The sequence below is a fragment of the Coenobita brevimanus genome, chromosome 2, assembly GCF_032717465.1.
Source record: "Coenobita brevimanus isolate Jiangsu-jjx chromosome 2, ASM3271746v2, whole genome shotgun sequence".
NCBI lineage: Eukaryota > Metazoa > Arthropoda > Malacostraca > Decapoda > Coenobitidae > Coenobita > Coenobita brevimanus.
Genome location: NC_136955.1, coordinates 1081646 through 1102444, shown reverse-complemented (window position 1 = coordinate 1102444; position 20799 = coordinate 1081646).

Genomic DNA, 20799 nt, shown 5'->3' with positions numbered 1-20799 from the left:
TACCATTGAGCAGTTACAAACTAATATGGCAGTTTTTTTTTTTTTTTTTTTTTTTTTTTTTTTCAAAAATAGTGGACTGTGTATAGCCAGTTGTTAGCTCATGGAACTAGGCCTGTCACACAACTTGAATACAAAATTATGGTTACATGAATTTTGATCAGCCTTCCTTATCAAATAGGAACGGTTCTCCTTGGTTACAAGTCAAATTAACCGTCCAGTCCGACTACACTTGGTCATAAGCTAAACTGGAAAGGAGTGTAGGCCTAGTATCTTTGTTAAGTGATAGTAAGTCGAATTCATATTAACTCATTATATCACAGGAACCACACCAGAATTAGAGCATATACTGTACAATGTATTTCCAAGTGAAATAATGCACTTCTTTGCACTGTCTGATTAAAAAATGCAGCAGTTGTTTACTAAGCAGCTCCCAGTGCAGGTGGTAAATTACACAGCATGTGAAATATTGTCTTAGTGTGGAACTTTTAAAAAATTCTCAAAAGGCAGATGCAGTATTTATATTTGATAAGTGTCTTATCCACAAAGGAAGCAAAGCCTGTAATACATTGAAAATGTCTTCCAATATGAAAATCTGTAGATTAACACTGATCATAGGAAGGGCTGAGTTGTGTGCCATATGCAAACAAAGCTGTCTCATAATTCATGCTTGACCCAAAGTTATTAAAGCGAAATAAGATCATAATTTTATTCAACAGAAGCCTTATTTGGCCAATGAATATCAGTTTTTCCATACATGTCATGGAACCTTCACTGCGGTGCGATGATTTATGAAATCGCCAAGGCCAAGGGAATATTCAGCATCGGTACTTTTAAATGCAAAATATGACGCTTTTTATCATCATATAGCTTCATACAGATCTCATTATTTGAAATTCAGTTTAAAAAAATGTAGCCTGTAGGTGACATTGATAAGTGACAGTTATAGACAGCTATTTTAAAATGTGATACCCTCAGCCGTCCACACCTTCCAGCCTTTTCAACCTTGCCACATTCTGTCCTACCCCACATATGTGTCTTACCCCATACTACACCACCATAAACCCACTCCATCCTGTCCAACCCAGCTATACTCTTACCGTACCTCACATAGTTTCACCCCACACTACCCCACTCAACCCCACCATTCCCCGCTCTGCACTCCATCCCACCACCCTGACATTCAGTTCCTCTGCCTCACTACACACAACCTCTAGCCCACCTCACCTGTGTATTACACCCCATACATCAACAAACCCCACCACCACAACCCCACTTCTCAACACTCAACCCCGTTCTCCTCAGGCACCCCACCTCATCCAACCCCACCATCAAACAACCATCCCATCATATTCAACTCAACCTAACGTCACCCTTCAGTTTTGCTCCACACCACCCCAGCCAACCCCAGCATTAACCCACTCCATCCCATCCAACCCTGGTATAACCTTCCTACCCCGCCTATCATCATTACCCCAATCCACCCCACCATCTCCCTTCCTCCATCCCATCCAACCAGCATCTTCACACTCAGATACCCTTACAGATTGTCAGTTTTACCCCACACCACCCTGCCACACTCAACCCTCCCTCATTTCTCATTCTCACCCCATACAACTCCACAAATAACCCACAGCATCAATCCCTGTCTTCGTACTCTAATAGCGCCTCCAAAGAAAACGATATTTTTAGGGTAAACCCTACTTAGATTTTTTAAAATAATAGGCAAGAAAAACAAAATGAATTAAAAAATAATAATTCATACACCAGATTATTGGTGTCCTCCATTCTTGAAAAAAATCTGTAACAGTTGGACTTGAACAGCTGTAGGTTGAAGTTTGGGGGGAAATACCTGTGGGGAAGAGAGTTCCAGAGAGATGCAGTTTGGAGAATAAAAGCTTTCTGATAAGGCGAAAGTTCTGCAATATAAAAATGTAACATTCGTCATGAGCGCTACCAGATGCCCGTGTACCGCAGGGGAAGGCATGGAGAGGTGCCACAATGGATGCATCTTCGTCTGAGTATTTGCCACAAAAATAATGCATGGGAGGCAACATTCCTTCTTACCTGTAGGGGAGTTAGTTTATTTGTCATAGCAGGGTTATTAATCATTCCAACAGCTTTGTTCTGAAATTTGTCTAGTCTGCAGCCTCTCCTCATCCATTCCACAAAGGTGAGCCACATTCCAGCTGAGAGTGCACATGACTTTTATAAACTACAGCAAACTGCTCGTCAGTGAAGAAACTACAAACTCAGTACAATAATCCAGGTTTCTTTGAGGCGGTTTTAGCAAGTGATCTGACATGAGAGGTCCAGCTGGGGGCATTGTTATATGAAACGCCGAGAATTTCAATACTTTTGGAGTTGAGAATATTAGTAGAATTGAAGGTAATCTGGGAATCTGGCCATATCTGTCTATTAGTAAATGTTATATATCGGCTTTACTAGCATTAAATGATACAGGGTTATTTTCTCCCCATTCAGTGATCCTACATATATATCTTGATTTATGGAGATGGCTGTATTGATTTGAGAGTTAGAAATACTAAACTTTGTGAATGGGTGTTTAAGTGTGAATGAACTGTGTTATCTGCATATGAATGGATGGGAATATGGGGACAGATAAGAGATCATTAATATGTGAATCTTGGCATTGGTACTGTAATTGCTGTAGCACTGCAAGTATAAATGTAAAAGGTGCTGCCAGGCTTCCAGTATCACAGGAGGATGTGTAACATACATGATAAATCCCCAAGAAAAAGGTGCTACAGTCTCCTGTGCCGCCTATAACATGTCCTCTTCCATCATAGCCTCTACTGTACACCCCACCGCCAGCAAATCGCGAGGAGGTAGGCTCGAGATAAGTGCCTATTGACCACACCAGCGTCATTAGGAAGACAGGGAATTAAGATCATATTCGCTGTTGACTTAACTAGGCGAAAATTTACCATCGTTTCATCTTTAATCCTGGGGTATAACAGGAGATTAACAGAAGACTACATGAAGATGCTAGTCTACAAGGCGGAGGTATGGTTACGCCACTGCCTTCATGTTATTCCAACAATCTCCTGACAATTATATCCACTCTAGAACAAAATTTCCACGCAGGAACTGCTAAATATTGACTTTTTAATTCTTTTTAAGTGTGAGAAGCCATTCCCTAGTTTAATATAATAGGGTTGTGGCTGCAAGAATAAGCTAAAAAAAAAGAAAAGAAACTAACCAAAAAAAGGATGCCACTGATAGTTTAAATTGGAAGGGCATTGGGCCATTGTTATAGCCGTACCCTTATATCCACAAGAAGGATGCCTGGCTGTGATAGCATTTAAAATTACGATAAATATTTTACCTGCTTCTTTATTTAATTAGCACGTAAATAGTTTTGCGAAAATCTGATTGTATATTAACGAAATTTTGTGCTTAACCTATTATGGTAAAAGAATGCTCGGCTTGTACGTGACGTCACTGGCGCATCATGGGAGCGGACGTTCGGGATGAGGGAGGTGAGTGATTATATTCTCTATTTACGTCGTCGCTTGTATAATTATTATGTTATCTCTTATGCCTGTGTATTCACTAGTGTCTGGTGGTATTGTGGAGGGGAATAGTCGGTTGACATAGCTTATAATAATTAGGTACAGCAAGATAAGTATAGCGGTGTGTATTCCCAGGTGACCAAGATATCCCATTCAATCAGGTAAGATGATGCTGACTAAATCCCCTCATATTCTTGCCATCCATATTTATTTTTTAAGACCGAATGTGGTACTGTACATGGGGAAGCACTTGGAGTTTGATTTGGCCGCGAAAAATGAGGGGATTTGTTACTAATGAGTATATTGGTGTGTTTACGTAGAGGTTCAGGGACGCCGTTCAAAGGCCCCATACACCCTCAGGCCAGCCACGATCACTGCCTAACCAACTCACACACACTCAGTGTTGCCTGAACACAGGGGCACAGCCAGGATTTTGTAATGAGAGGTAGGAGATTGAGTTATGATTGTCATTATTCTGGAGATGAAGCTGTTTGGGAAGTATATATAGTTGTACAGTATGATGTTAATTAAAAATATACCGGTATCATGCTAAACTCAAGAAAGCAATCCAGGAAGTGGTGATTAATAAAGAATGAGTAAATAAGAATATAAATGATTGGCTGCCTTTCCAACCAGCGTATTTTTATCAAATGGATAGGCCTGGCTGAGTGTATGGGGCCCTATAGCAGGTTGGCTGGTGGTGTTTTGAATCCCTACGGTAAATAAACTTCCTTGTCTGATGGTGGAAAACGGGATGACATGGTGGTGATTATGATACACACCATACAGGATCAGTGCATCAGGTACTGTATATAGATTTCCAGAGGCTGCGGAATTGTTTGTTACTAAAGATTGTGTGATTATGACACCCAAATTCTGCGAAAATAACATAGTACTGAAGAGCATGAAATAAGCTTCATTCACGTCAGTGGTGGCATCCGAAAGAGGGCACTGGGCCAATTTGGACCCGAAACTCATTTTTCCCCAAATTATTCAGGTTAGTAGGTTAGGTTACATTAAGTTAGGTTAGTATGGAAGAATGATGAGTGATGGATTGACATTGGAACTGAATCACCCATGGAGTCCGACACAGCAGATGGCCACTTACCATGGTTTGCTCGGAAACTTATGGTTGTACTGTATACCAGTAGTTGATGGCTTCAATTATGCTTTTCCACAACGTCATGCTTTAACAGTAATAATTGTTTTAGTTTAGTGAGGACCAAATAGAAATTATAAATTCTATGCATGGGAACTCCCCTGCAGTTTCACCAAGTTTGGTTTAGATGAAACAGCAGAAAAATCTTACTACTGTACTTTTTTTTTTTTTTTTTTTTTTTATGGTGGTAAATCGTTGCATTATGAGATAGTTTCCCTGTTGTTTTTGTAGGTTTTGCATTCCCGATGCATGTTTTAAACTATTTTGATACTTAGGGTAATGGTGCAAAAGTCACCTGCTCGGCTGTTACTGGATGACGCAGGCTGCGTCGAACCTAATCACACACGCTTGTTACTGGATGATACAGGCTGCGTCGAACCTAATCACACCTGCTTGTTACTGGATGATACAAGCTGTGTTGAGCAAAATCACCCATTGATTTTTTTGCTTTAGAATATTTTTGCGTCCATTCTTGGACGCACCAGGTTGCGTGCTGCATCTCAGTGTATTGTTCCTTGCACCGCATCCATGCAGATAGAGGCATAAATAAAGGCAGGGGAAAAAATAATTTAGCAACAACTTTGGCCGTGCGAAGCACTGTTCCCACACTGCAGTGCGATTGCAAGATAATTAACTTTTGTGGTATGTAAAACCGACCTGATTTGTCCTACAGTAAATGTTTATATACCAAAATGTAGCTAATGAAATTTCCTGAAACTTCCTCAGTAACAGCATGAAACATATACAGTATTTCTTTGAGAAAACACGAAGGAAGGAAAAAACATTGTAAATTAGCGCATAATTTATATTTGCCAAACGTTTTCATCAACACCATAAGCAAGTACTGTACTGTACAACATTTTGAGATTACAAGGAATAAAAAATCTCAGAGATAGAAGCAAAACTAAGGGTGTGAGGATAAAATGTTTAAGAAGTACCACGAGCGCGGAAACGGGGGGGTTCTCCCAGCACTTGGCCAAGGCCGAGCCGGCCCACATCGTGAGTACTTGCCCGCAGTTGGATGCAGCCTGCATCGGCTGGTAACGAGAGGGTTAATATATTTCGCTTTCCCAGTGCATGTTTTGTTCCTTTGATGTAATGATGGGCACTTACTAAGCTTACTGGGTCCACTGAAACTTTTGTTTGCATTTCAGAGAGTTAGGATTGATGAATTGATTGATTGAATCTTTATGCAGGGCTTCCAGTAAGGCTCAGATTTGAAATTCCTGACCCTTTAATTTGGAAATTCCGGCTGAAAATTTTGAACGTTGCATATTTCACATTGTATAGACATCATTTTTTACATGTCCTTTGAAACCTGCAGCCATGATAGGATTGATACCTTGTTTTAGTAACCATCATTAGATATCTACTGTACATGATGTTGTGTTGTTGTGCACATAAGATATTTATTGCAATATATAGCTATAATTTTGGCATTATTTAGCAAACTAAGAAAACAGTCACTCACCTGGACATTCCAAAATCCCATAATGCAGTGAACCATATTTTTTTTTTAACACAAACTTTGATTTCCATTGAAAGCTGACAAGAGATACAAGTGCCAAAATCATCTGTTCGTAAACTGGTTGCTGTGGGTGGTAGTGTGTGGATGTAGACGGAGCAAAAACCGATAATTAGCTGCGGTTAAGGTACTCACGGGCTCAGTATTACGTAAAGAATTGGTCACTTTATGCACAGCGTGGTATGCCCTGTGACCTGATTTTAGGCACATACTCTGGAATTTGGAAGTCACTGGGACTTTGTTGATTATGAAGTCGGACGTACGGCTGCATTTTTTGGACGTACTGTAATATACAACTGTACATCCATTAACGGAAACCATGATGGGTACAGTAGACCCTCACCATAAGGGTACGGTCATACCGAATGTGACGAGCAGCGTGACATGAGTGGGGAGGGATGAGGCGACAGGATAAAACACTAAACACTATGTGGGTGGCCACACTAAATGAGCGGAGAGGTTTGTCGCCCTGCTCACCCTCCACGCTCGTTGCTACGCGATGCAGCATGTTCCAAAATGTCACACACTGCCTAGCGACATCCCCATTACCCAGGCATTTGCATCATCACTGAAGAGTGCTGGTACTGCATGTTGGGAGGTTGGGTTGTGGTAATTATGTCTACTGAACACCGTATTGGAGCCGTGTACCACAGGAGAGTTGTGTGGGATCCAAATGATCCACTCCACAAAAGTACTGGAATGTTGAAGGAACACCAGGAAGATATCCGTGAATAACTGCATACAAGTGGTAAACATAATCGAGCATTATTTTGTCATACGATTGCTTAAGTAACATTTGTTCCACTGTTGTTATAAAACCTATAAAGACCATTAGTGTCTAGAATTCATACTAGTATTTAGTGCTCTGTTCCCCTTGTTTCACCATAGGCTTAAAACTAATCCTCCACCAATGCCCGATCACTTGACAACGTTGGGATGCCTACAGCATTGGATGGGTGACCGCCTGGGAACACCAGATGCTGTTGGCATAACGTTCTCCCTACGTGTCAAGTGGGGTTGGTGGAGGATTAGTGCCCCTCCCTGTAAAACAATTAACTCTAAGCCTTGACCACCCCGTTTGGGATACATGGCATCTGGCAATGAATGAATGTATACACCTTATGTATGTGTATATGTATATATGTAATGAACATCGACAATTTTATTATTTATCAGTACATAAATCTATGAAATATACTTCAGTAGACTAAATTGTCCAGCGGATATTCCACTATAGGCATGTTTCTGACTATCTGTTGCCCACGAGGTTGCCGCTTCCTATTTGGACACGCATCGCGTTGACACTCGCCTCGTCGCTCATCACCCGACGCTACCTCCCCGCTCATCATGTTCAGTGTGGCTGTAGCCTAACACACTAAATAGGGGAAAGCCAGGTCTGTTAAAGCTAATAGTGTTTTATCTGATGGTACCCGCTTGAGGTGGGATTTCACACACACACATTTGAAATAAGTACAGTACCATATTCTCATACTAAAAATGCAAACTATACCCATTTTATTTTAATGTTGCCCATAATTTTGCCCTTTTGCATCTTTTCATATCCTTGTCATAGCACTTCTTCATGACAAGAATATTACTATAGTCTGTTATTACAACTCAGCAGTCACAGTGGGGAGAGGGCAGTTGCTGGCCAGGTTGGAGTGAAAAAGGTAGGAAACATGTACAGTAACACTTCTATATAACGGACTTCAGTAGACTGGAATTCGCTTTTATCGGACTCGAGGAGCTACCGAACTACTCTCCTTTATATTGTAAATATATATATATATATATATATATATATATATACCGGTATATATATATATATATATATATATATATATATATATATATATATACCGGTATATATATATATATATATATATATATATGGTTTTATGTCAGATATCCCCCCAAAGGGCTAAGGCGTTGCCCCTGGGTAGAGGACTTTGGATTGGAGCGTGTAGCATTTTATGACCAGAAGCCCTTCCTGCTGTCTACCAATGACCCTTGGGTGGATTTGATCCTCCGACCCTTTGGTCAGAGCAGAGCGCTCTAACCCACTGAGCCACGGTGGAAAAAGTCTGATAAAGCCAGAAGCAGTCCGGACTGCCTGACCACTTCAGCTATGTTCACCACAATAAAGTAAATAAAAGACATGTTTATCAGTGTACAGTACAGTATTATTATATATATATTATACCATTTGATTAATGTAGTGAAGTTATAACACAGTACAGTACTGCAGAGGTAATCAAAACAGTTTAAAAACTGCTCATGTGATCCGGACTAATGTCTGATATATTGGAAAATGTCCGGGTTAGCAGGGGGAAGTCCGGATGTCACTTTTATCGGAATTCCACATTTTTCAGAATGGTTTGGGCCCCATTTAGTGCTTTATAGTGAGGTCTTACTGTATTGTGCCTAATTAAGAGACATTGTTTAGTTGACGGAAGTTTGGTGGACCTCGTGGTGTAGTTATAGTTGACGGAAGTTTGGTGGACCTCGTGGTGTAGTTATAGTTGACGGAAGTTTGGTGGACCTCGTGGTGTAGTTATAGTTGACGGAAGTTTGGTGGACTTCGTGGTGTAGTTATAGTTGACGGAAGTTTGGTGGACCTCGTGGTGTAGTTATAGTTGACGGAAGTTTGGTGGACCTCGTGGTGTAGTTATAGTTGACTGAAGTTTGGTGGACCTCGTGGTGTAGTTATAGTTGACTGAAGTTTGGTGGACTTCGTTGTGTCTGTTAAATCCAGTAATCAGCATGCCAGGTCCGTTATAGCAAGGGTCTACTGTATATCTTTCATCTTATCCGTCTACAGTAGGTTATGATGCTGGTGATGATGATGGTGTTGCTAACAGTGACATTGGTGATGGTGATGGTTGTAATGATGAATTCTTTCACAGGTTGAATGAGGTGATGCTTTGAAGTAGCTGCTCTAGTCGATGGCCCCCAGGCTGAACGTTGGGCAGGTGTGGAAATTGCTGAGCACATCACTGGCCCTCTTTTCCCATCCTAGGGTAGGGTGAGGAGCAGCAATGTCCAGAAAGCCTAAGTTTACCAAGTTCAATGGGCCACGCTTCCATTCATTCATCATTCAAGCCCACTGAATCTCAGGTTTGTGCTCTGCCAGAATGTTGCTGAGTGGGAGGCGTGTGCTGCCAGTGGGCGGGATATTTGGGCTATATCCTCTCGGTGTAGCCCAGGCTGGGGTCGTTACCTTCTTCCAGCCAGACCCAAACCCAAGTAAAATTAGGATACGGAGAACTTGTATTTTATGAACACTAGGGAATTTTCACTGGCTGGTGGTAGAATTGAGGACAGGCATGGGGTGGGCTCCATCGGTGCCCCCTCCCCTCCCCTATCTGGGCTCAGCTTTGTGGGTGGGGCATGTGGTCTGTCTCCACCTTTTATTTTTTTCAGACCATGAAATACAGCTGCTGCTGCTGCTAGAGATCAAGCAGCACGGAGTGCCACCATTATGTGAGTGTGTTGGAGCTTTTAAGCAAAGCAAAGTGATATCGTGAAGTGGAGCAAAGTGATATAGCATAATCTGGTCGTTGGAAGTGGAAGTTTTATCCATGCTGATTCTTCACTACACTGCCTAATAGTGAACAGTGGCATGTTAAGTGAAAAGTGTTCCTATGGTGGTTATCAGCTTTATATTCCTTCCATTCTGTTGGGCAATTTATTGTGTGTTGCATTTACCGTCCCATGAACATTAACCAGTGTGTATCCTGCAGCATTTATGTACCTCCTGCTCCCACTGCCACACCCACACCAGCAGCATGAGCCATCCCTTCAAAACACAATACCACAGGGTTTTTCTAGTGGAGTGCTACTGTGGAACCTGTACAGCCATTGGATATCCTACTGCCACATCCATGCCCACACCCGCATGAAGCACACCTCAGAAGAGAATTAAAAGGAAGGATAGTCAGTGATAAGGTGTTATATCAGATGTGTTTATGTGATACCAATATGGAACACAGCCAATGTGGTGGAGAAGTATTTTTGTGTTCGCATTGAAACAGCAGAAGTGAATGAGAAGGAAGGATACCATCTGTTGTCTGGGGGAGAGTAAGAAATTTGGAAATGTTCAGTGAAGCCTTTTTGTGTGATATCAGTGTGAAGCATTCCACAGAAAGTGTGAGAAAGAAAAATACTCCCTGTTGTGTGTTGAGGAATGATCAGTCTGCAAATGTTAAATGGACAGATTTGTGTGATAGTGTGAAACATGCCACAGAAGAGTATGACAAGGAAAAGTACTCCCTGTTGTTTGTGGAGGAATGATAAATATGGAAGTGGTATATGAATTTTTTTTGGTGAGGTCAGTGTGAAACATACCACAGAAAGGAGTAAGAAGGAAGAATAGCCCATGTTTTTTGGGGAGGAATAATCAATATGGAAGTGTTAAATGGAGCATTATTTGTGTGTGTGATATTAGTGTGAAACATACCACGAAATAGAGTAAGAAGAAATACTTCCTGTTTTGTGGAGGAATGTTAAATATGGAAGGTCAGACATTGCTGGCAGAGGATTGTTGGCAACATTTTGCTCATGCCTACAACTGCAGACATTAATATTGATCCACATTGTACTTAAGCCATTACCATACACTTATACAATATCTGAGGACTGTTCAGCTCCACAGATAACAAATGATGGGGTGTGTCGTATTTCACAGTTCATATTTTGCAATGTATTGAATGTATAATGTTATTTTGTCCACTACTGTACCCTCTGTCAAACAAGTATCCTGCATGATGCATCCTATTATTTCCTACACCATTAATTTCTTACTTTGTCCAGGTTGTTCCCATCTTTTCAGTGAATGCTGAACCTTTGCTCTGTATCTTTTCAATGTTCATTTATCATACAGTGAATGAAAATGTTATTCACCCACACACCCATACACGTGATAAAAAAACTATCATGCCTGATGGACCTGTGACTTCCTACGCCATTCAGTTCTTCATTTTGTCCAAGTTGTACCCCCTTTGAAGCTTCAAGTTACTCCCAGGCCTTTTCTTTACTTTGATTATTACAAATGATAAAAAAAACCAGCAGGGTCTGTTGCTTTCCTGCAGTTGATGGGTGTGCTCAGCCAGACAGACCAGTGTTGCTCAACAACAATGGTAATAACTTTTCTATAAACACATGCACATTCTGATACCTGTATATATATGCAACCTTCATTGTTGTTTTTAATAATTGATAAGATTGGACGTACTTCTACTGAACATAACCCTCACTTAAAAAGAAAATTTTCTCTGTTCAGGTCAGTTCAGTCTCCCGGATTGACACATTATGCATGGATACTTTTTGTTGACAGTGTACAATAGTTGATGTTTCCGATAGCATAGGGTACCGTAGGTGATGATGGTAGGTTAGGGTAGGTTAAGTGATAATGATGGTAAATTTGTTAGGCTGCAAAGATCACACCCCACACTTCCAGTATCATTATTTACTGTCTTGTATTAATAATTATTATATTGATGTGTATCAGTAATTATGTCTGCAGGCTGTAATTATGATGTAAGATTCGGTTATGATGAATATTGTTGTGTAAATAATCAAAGAGTATAAGGCTGGTTGGCACATAGTGGCAGCCAGGTATTTCATAGCACTGCTGAACACCATTGTATCTTTGGGGAAGTGACCTGCCCCCACCCAGTGTGTGTATACATGTGTAAGGCTTTGGAAGTGTGGGGTGTGAAAAGTTTTTTAGGATAATATTTTGTGTATTGTACTTGTACATTACACAAAATATAGGAGGGGTAATGTACCTTAGTATTAGCTTAATTCTAAAGTACATCACCTCTCCTGCCTCAGTGTTGGGACTGGGTTGATAGACGGTCAGTGTGGTGTGATGAAGGTTGAGCAGCAGGCTATTGTCCATTTACCTTGACTAGGACCACAGTTTTGTACTTTTGGAATTAAATGTAGCCCAGTGGCAGGAAAGGACAACTTGGTGTTCAAGATGGAGGGATTGCAGAGTCAGGTCAAGTTAGAGTAAAAAGAGTATAGAATTGATGTGTGATATAATACAGTACACCTTTGTCCACCTTGCCAAACTGAAGCCTCTGTAAATGAACTGTTGTATGTACCTGCACTATACTGGATTTAGGCTCCAGTAGGTGCAATACAGAGCTCCCTAACACCTCTTCCTTAGCAGTTTATCTTACAGGTACATCTTAATATTCTCATGCATATTACCGTACAGGATTTCAATATCAGTATAGTATTTATCAGTACACGTAAGAGGATGTTAAGGTGTACTGTACAGAATAAGTTGCTATGATACAGGCGTTAAGGAGTCCCCAAACCACCCAGCAACCCTTATACTCAACCCATAATGTGTATTATCCTGTAAAGCCTCCTGTTGTATTTTGTATTCTGGCTATAACTACACTATTTTACTCAGGGGAAGAGCTTTAAGAGTTAGTGAATGCTGTATCTGATCATTATTGTTATTATTATTTGTGGTAGGTGGGGGCGCTCACCATCCACTCACTCGATGTAGTGCTGCTTTGGGTGTCTCCCCTTCCCTCCCTTCCTTCCTCTTCTGTCTTTCTTTCCTTCATTCTTTCCTCTTCCTTCTGCCTGCGGGTGACTTTACGCTTCCTCTTCTGTCTTTCTTTCCTCCATTCTTTCCTCTTCCTTCTGCCTGTTGGTGACTTTACTCACCCTCTTCTGTCTTTCATTCCATCATTCTTTCCTTTTCCTTGTGCCTACGGGTGACTTTACACTCCTTGTTCTGTCTGTCTTTCCTTCATTCTTTCCTCTTCCTTCTGCCTATGGGTGACTCTACACTGAGTGACAAGCCAAATGGTTTCCTGTACACCAGAAAACCATGTACTATGCTGGGTGGTAACCATATAACCAAATTATGGTGCTTGGTGGTTTAGTGGGTAATTAAGGCGCCCCAATCAGATTGAGCTGGTGCAGGTTTATATCCAAGGGGTGGTTGGGGTTTATTGCTCATGTGATGCCACTCAGGGATGAGTGAGGCTGGTCACTCTCATCTTAAATGTCAGGACCAACTTGCCTAGCCCCTGGCTCCTACGCTCCTCATGAGGCAACATAGGACTGGATGATGGATGGATGGAATATTATTATTATCATTATTATTTTCATTTTTATCACTATTATTATTCATTATTATTTTATTATTATTATTTATTAGTTATTATTATTATTTTATTATTATTATTTATTAGTTATTATTATTATTTTATTATTATTATTTATTAGTTATTATTATTATTTTATTATTATTATTTATTAGTTATTATTATTATTATTATTTTATTATTATTATTATTAACGTTCTGGCTGCAACACCATTTAATTCAATTTACATGAGCAATCTAGTAGAGTGGGTTGGGTTACTGAAGGCTTCATGTACCCCATTTTTATATATATTCTCAGTAACGCTAAACTACTTATATTCATCTTAGGACAACATTGTAGTAGTGAAGGTAATGACAAGCTGTATGTAGACCTTTAAAGTCCCCCAGAGTCAGCCCTGAGGTGAATAGAAATGACTGGAGATAACAGGAATTTGGCAGAAAGTGTCGTTGTGATTTAGTTTGCTGATCTGATGATGTACAGTGTTCAGTGGTGGGGAGATGGCGGCCTGATGTACATTTTTTTGTCAGTGTACAGTATTTGAGGTTTGATAGGTAATTTTTTTTGGGGGGGCAGGGAGGGGGCAGTAATTTTGTGACCTCCTTCACTGGGCGTGTTGGTGAGAGGTGTATGGGTTGGTAAGTTTGGCGGAAGGCTTTGTGTGTGTGTGTGTGTGTGTGTGTGTGTGTGTGTGTGTGTGTGTGTGGGTGGGTGGGTGGGTGGGGTTTAAGGTGCAGCCAATAGTCTAGGGACTTGAATCATCCTGTTTCACTGAGCATACTGTTAATAGTTTATGGGTGTTGTTGAGTTAGGTTTGAATTACAAGTTTTTGCATTGTAAGATACGGCTGCAATTCCTCTTTTCACTGGTCATGCTGTTGGTAGTTGGTGAGGTAGTAGATGGGTGGTAACCATCGTCCCCGGGTGGTACTACCATGGGAGTGGTGTGGCCACAAAATCTTGGTACCTGGCCTTGCACAACACTCCCAGGCGGGGAACTCAGCCACATTTACACAGTAGTCAGTCCAGGATGGCACTACTACACATACATATCTCTTGTACATAACTATAATCTGTTTCCTGGGGTAGGCTGGATATGTTAGCCTTGCACAACACTCCCAGGCGGGGAACTCAGCTACATTTACACAGTAGTCATAGTTTGGGCTGTAACTACACTTACCCATCAACTGAGCTCTAAGGGGTTTGGGATCTACATCAGGTTACAGAAACTACATGAAGGATACAGGCAACAAGTAAAGATAGGTTAACACATACAGTCTCCTTGGTTACTAGTCAAATCATCCCTCCAGCCAATAAGTAAAGCTAGGTAAACAAACACACACACAGCCAAAGCCGTCACTCAACACTGTCAATGCAATACTGTTGATGGTTTTAGCAATATCGTGTTTTATTACTGTTTATTATGCGTGGATCCTGCCTCACCTTATCTCATAGCTGGAAATTTAGGTTGGGATGGTGATGGTGATGATAGTGATGAGGATGAGGATGATGATGAGGAGGAGGTGGATGGTGATGATGATGATGTGTATAGGTCTTTTATTTTACATCATCGGGATAAGAATGTAGTGATCCTAGCTTCTGTATGAGAGAGAGAGAGAGAGAGAGAGTAGTACAAATAATTGGTGGGGGGTATAATTAATAATCATTGGGTTGTACTGCATCCAGGTCATTATTCTTCCCTTAACCCTTCACTGTGTATTGGTTCAGCCTTCAACATTAACATATTTTCTCTTCAGTAATAACAGGAGTTAGATTGATACAGTAAATACAAGTTTTCTCCTGGAATAAAAATAATTGGGAGTTAAGTAGAATATAAGGTTAAACTTTTCTCCTTGAATAAAATCATAAGGAATTAAGTAGAGTAAAATACACGAGTTAAACCATGTACAAGAATTACGATCAAACTTTTCTCCTGGAATGAAAGCATGGGGAGTTAAGTGGAATGTGGAGGAATTAATATTAAACCTTCTTGAATAAATTAGCGGGAGTTGATCAGAATAAAGCCAGTCTAAACCATTGCCAAATAAGAATTGCTATTATTGTACACACTTTGCTTACCAACAGCTTGTGCATTGAATGGAATCATGAGTTAATAACCATAATAGGATGAACAATTTATACCAGTGATGTCAGAGAGCAGAACATTATTAATCCTCCTCCAGTCCTTTTACAATACTTAAATCCTTCTCCAGTCCTTTTACAATACTTAAATCCTTCTCCAGTCCTTTTACAATACTTAAATCCTTCTCTAGTCCTTTTACAATACTTAAATCCTTCTCCAGTCCTTTTACAATACTTAAATCCTTCTTCAGTCCTTTTACAATACTTAAATCCTTCTCCAGTCCTTTTACAATACTTAAATCCTTCTCCAGTCCTTTTACAATACTTAAATCCTTCTCCAGTCCTTTTACAATACTTAAATCCTTCTCCAGTCCTTCTCCAAGAACCGTAACAGGGTAACCAGCCTATAACATCGGTGCAAAAGAATCAGCATCATTTTAGAATCTTGTACAATTGTTCTGGCATAATATTGTTGGGAGGTAAACAGTACAAAGTATATAAAGTATTCCATTGCTGTAACAGAACTAAGATTATTCCTGGTACAACTCTTCTCCTGGAATAAAATCAGGAAGTAACAGAAAGACTGAATTACCACCATTGCTATAAGAGACTGAGAGATCTGTTTTTAAACCCAATACTGGTCATCATCTGTCTGTTCAATTTAATCCTCAGGAGTTACCCAGAAGGCAGTACAAAGTTCAGCCAGTGATGTATAACAATTACTGATGTATTTTTTACCTTATATACATTTTCTCCTTAATAGATTTATTTATTTTTTTATAATTTACTGTGAGCCAAATACCCAGTGAAGGGTTAGGGGGGGGAGGGAAGAATGTACCTGGATGTGGTTTTAGTAAATGTTGCACCTCATGAGATCTTTGTCTGTGTTTAGCTAATGTATAAGGAATGATTATACAGTCAGGGCCGTATTATTAAAACTGAGAGTGCCAAAGCCTAAGCCAGTCCATAATTTGTGATGGTCACTTGTGGGCTTATGAATTTTAAATGTGGTCAGCCATCACTCCACATTGCAGATAGTTGTTAGCAGTGATACAGGAAATTCAGGCACGTTCTGTGGCCGTCATATTTTTGTAACACCTGTAATTGTTAGAGTTAGCCTGCATCCCATTTTACAGAGTGCAGTCAGCAATAATTTCAGGAGATACGTTCCATCATTTTGACGTGCTTCAGAAATTATCGTATGAAATGGCCCACACACACACACTGGCGCTCTCAATGTTAATAATATGGCCAGAAGTCCTCTTTACAGGCCAGGGATGTGTTCAGGATAAATGGTAAAGCAAGGGCGAGACAGGCTTCTTTGATTAATTACTGATTGTTGGAATGAAAAAAAAAAGGGGGATGAGACATGCATCTTGATGAATTAACAAGGGATGAAATAAAGGAAAAGCAGGGAAGAAGAATGCATGCGGGATCACAGACAGGTTTTAAAGGATGAAGTGTTTTTTGTTTCATTTGCAGCATGATACAGAAACAAACTTTGAAAATAACAACTTTAAACTATACATTTCGACATGAGTTTTAGACCTGCTATTAAGTCCACAATGAGGTAGAGACACTGCTGGATAAAGTCCCATTGGTGTCTGTAAACCTGATTGACTACTTTCTCCAGATTTGCATTACACATCTCTGTTTGGTATGGGAAGTTTGAATCATTTTGAATGCATACCCGAGTTACGTGGAAAAAGTTGCAATATTTCAAAATACATCCCTCGTGTATTCATAAAAAGTTGCAATATTTTTTAAAGCATGCCCTGGTTATATAGAAAAAGTTTGTACTGTAATATTTTTCAGAGTATGCCTTGGTTATATATAAAAATGTGATAATATTTAAACCATGCCTTGGCTATAAATAAGTTGATAATTTCTAAAGCATGCTTGGTTAAATATGAAAAGTTATATTTTGTCCTGAATCTCTGACTTATAAAGAGGACTGAGTGACTTAATACAAGAAATAAGTTCCTGTCATTGTTTAGTATTGTGTTTAGATTCACAGATAGGTTTAGGATCAATTTCATGCCGTAGCTGCAATGTCCTTTTTACAGGGCTGCTGGACAAGGAGACGAGAAGCAGAAGGTTACCCAATATTTCTGTGTTATGAGAAGAAATTGACCCTAAGTATGTTTGTGAAGCCACTTATAAGATTTATAACCCTTAACTCCTTGTACTACCTAAGGTAAAGGAAGAATTGGTTAAGCGGAGATTAAATTAAGCTGGTTAAATCAAAATAATGTAAAATATAGCATATTAAATCTAGCTGGTTAAATCAAGTAGAACATTAAGGCAAACAAGTTACAATGAATTGGTTAAATGCAGTATAATAAACAGGTAACATTAAGGCCCTCGGAGTCAGAAGATCGGATCCGCCAACCACCGGCTTTGAGACTTAACCCATCAGTGTGAGGGCGCCATCGCACTGAAGGGTTAAATAAATCATAGATGCCATAACCCATTCCCTGAGAACACAGCATAATTGTCACCCAGGCCTTTCACAATTATATACATTATTTTTTATAAGTGGTGTCTGCTTTCTTGAGACGGTTATTAGGCTTTAGGACTGGATGTTACTGACTGATCAATTTGGGGGGCTTTTAGTGCTGTCTTGCATATTCTTGATTGTGCTGTTCTTTTTTTTATTATGTATCTTCTTAGTGTTGTTGTTTTTATGATTTAGTGCCATGTGGTCTGTGTTGCCTGGTGTTTGGAGTTTATTATTCATTTCTTTTAAGTTTGGGAGGTATGGCATAATTTCATAATGGTTGATTTTAATATAGGGCCCATCACTTTGTCATGGAGCTCCAATACTTGAAAAATTGCCTCTACACCACAGCGTAAACCTCCAGTGTTTAAAAAGTACAAGAAATACTTAAAGTTTTTAGTTACTGATAGGCGTAAAGTTCAATCTTGTGTACCTCGAAGCTTACGTGTGGTTGATTCGGTCTTCTGGCTCTGAGGATGAAGGAGTTAAGGGTTATAAATCTTGACATAAGATCTCATGAGGTGCTAGCCTTTATAGTATTTATTTTATTTATTTAATTATTTTTGCTGCTATGAGTGCCTGGTGTGAAAGTTCAATAAAGAGACTGTATAGAATTTTGAGAGAGAGAGAAGATAATACATGCAGGTCCCGTTATACCAGCTTATGCTATTTGAGAAACTGGTGATACAAGAATGTGTAATGTAGACCCAGCCGGTGATGCCAGCTGGGTCTGTTAACATAACTTTATTTTTCCCCTGAGCTAATGTTCACTTATAAAAGTTCCGCGATCTTTTTTTTCAATCCCATATATGAGTATTCTCAGTCCGAGCAGTCTTCCATTAATATATCCACTGGTATAACAGGAGCCAGCTGTATATAAAGACCTATCACTGTCATCATCATTATCCTGACCCAGATGATGGGAGTTGTAGCCCCAGATTAATTTGTATGGTAATGTGGTGGACTGGAGGCTGCAGTTACCCTCTTCCTGCAGTCCACCATTAACCTTGTGGGGGACAGGGAGGGACATTTGTATAACCAGGCTGTCCCACTGTCTGGTTCTGCCACCGTGTGAAGCATCACTCCAGCACCATCCCGAACCCAATTCCAGCACACAAAGAAAAGGTGAGGTAAGATTCAGCAATGGTAAGAATATGAAATGCGTGTTAATAAAAAAAATATATAAAGAACTATCAACAGTACAGCATTGTCAGTGAACTGGCCTAAACAAATCATCCCCAGTTGAAAGTCTTTGTGCTGAATCAGGAGTTCCTTCACTTTCCCGTCGTCGTGCTCTGCTTTCTCTTCGTACGTGTGCCGAGTTGCACTGTTTCCCTAATACCCCTTCTCTGCTTCCTCCTGGTCCTGAATTGAATGCCATTTCCTCACAACCTAAGATCAAACCACCCATTTTCAGTTCGAGTTCATACCTTCCTGTTGCGCTCCCCTCTTACAGTTAGTAACGTTTTCTTTTTTCACACGTCCTTTTTCCCTCCTCGTGGCTCCTTTCGCACCCCGATGTTTGCCTTTCCATTTTGCCTTACTCCAAGTCCAATTCTTCCTGCTCCATTCTCCATTCCCAGTTTTTCAACCCTCTCGCCTGCCATTCCTCTGCAGTCCCTGTATACAGTGATGGTTCAAAAACCCCTGAGGGTCAGGTTCGCAGTTCTCTTTCTTGACACCTTCTGTCACTTTAGCCTTCCTGTTTGTGCGAGTGTTTCGACAGCTGAGTTGTATGCCCTCTTGTTTGTGTCGTGGTATATTTGTCATTCGTCCTCTTCCTCATTTGTGAAATTCTCTGATTCTTTTTAGTACTCTGTCCCTTCTCCAGTTACCTCCTGCTTCTCATGCTTTACTCCTTCGTAGCCCAGAATGGTTGTTCTGTATCACCTCCTCATAAGTTGGTCCAGTTCTCTTGGGTCCCAGGACATACGCGGCACAGGCAATGAGTGTGCTGATCGGTTGGCTCGCACAGCTGTTGCCAGGGATGCCGCTCCTTCCTTGCTCATTCCTGTCTCCGATTTCCTTCTTGCTCCATCTTCCTCAAACATTGGTGGCAGTCTTGTTGGGACTCTAATAATAAACTCTGTGTTGTTAAACCCTTTATTTCTCCCAGGTTGATCCCTTGTCACTGTAATAGACAGTGGGAGACGGCTTTAACTTACCCTAGAATTGGTTGTACTAGGTTTACTCATTTGATGTCTGGTGACCACCCTCCCCTCTGTACATTGCAATACCCTCCTCTCCGTATGTCATATTTTCCTTGATTGTCCCATTTACACTTTATGGTGTGGTGTTGCTTTTCCTTTCTTGACTCGCCTTCGACGTCCCCGGCTTCTTGAAGACGTCCTTCCACATTTTACCTTCCAAAGTATCCTGTCCTTACCTCTGTTGGTCTGCTTTCAGACATTTAACTCGGTTCCATATTTCAGTATCCCGTCTGTAATATGATGTAGTTCATCCATTAATACGTTTCCTTAAACACGCTGTATCAGTGTTTGTGGCCCGCCCAGCATACACAACTTGTAGCCGATGATCTGGCTCTCTGCCAGTGTTTGTCATTAGGCTTTTAATGTTCTTCCAGGCCCCAGTTCCCACCTGAATATTAAGTGAGGTAGGATCTAGAAATGATGAAGTTCATAAAATCTGAAAATATTAACAGCATGCTCAGTGAAACGGGTCACCCACTCATTCACACACAATTAAGTCCTCGGAAGCCTTGGGTACAGTACAGAGAAAGCATAAAAGCGGAAGATCTATCGATATCTTGTAATGCCCTTAGCAGTTGGCCATATAGCAGTCTTGGTTACATGGAAGGAGGTACAAATGAGTCTCTGGTTACTATAGTCAGTCTGGCAATACTTCAG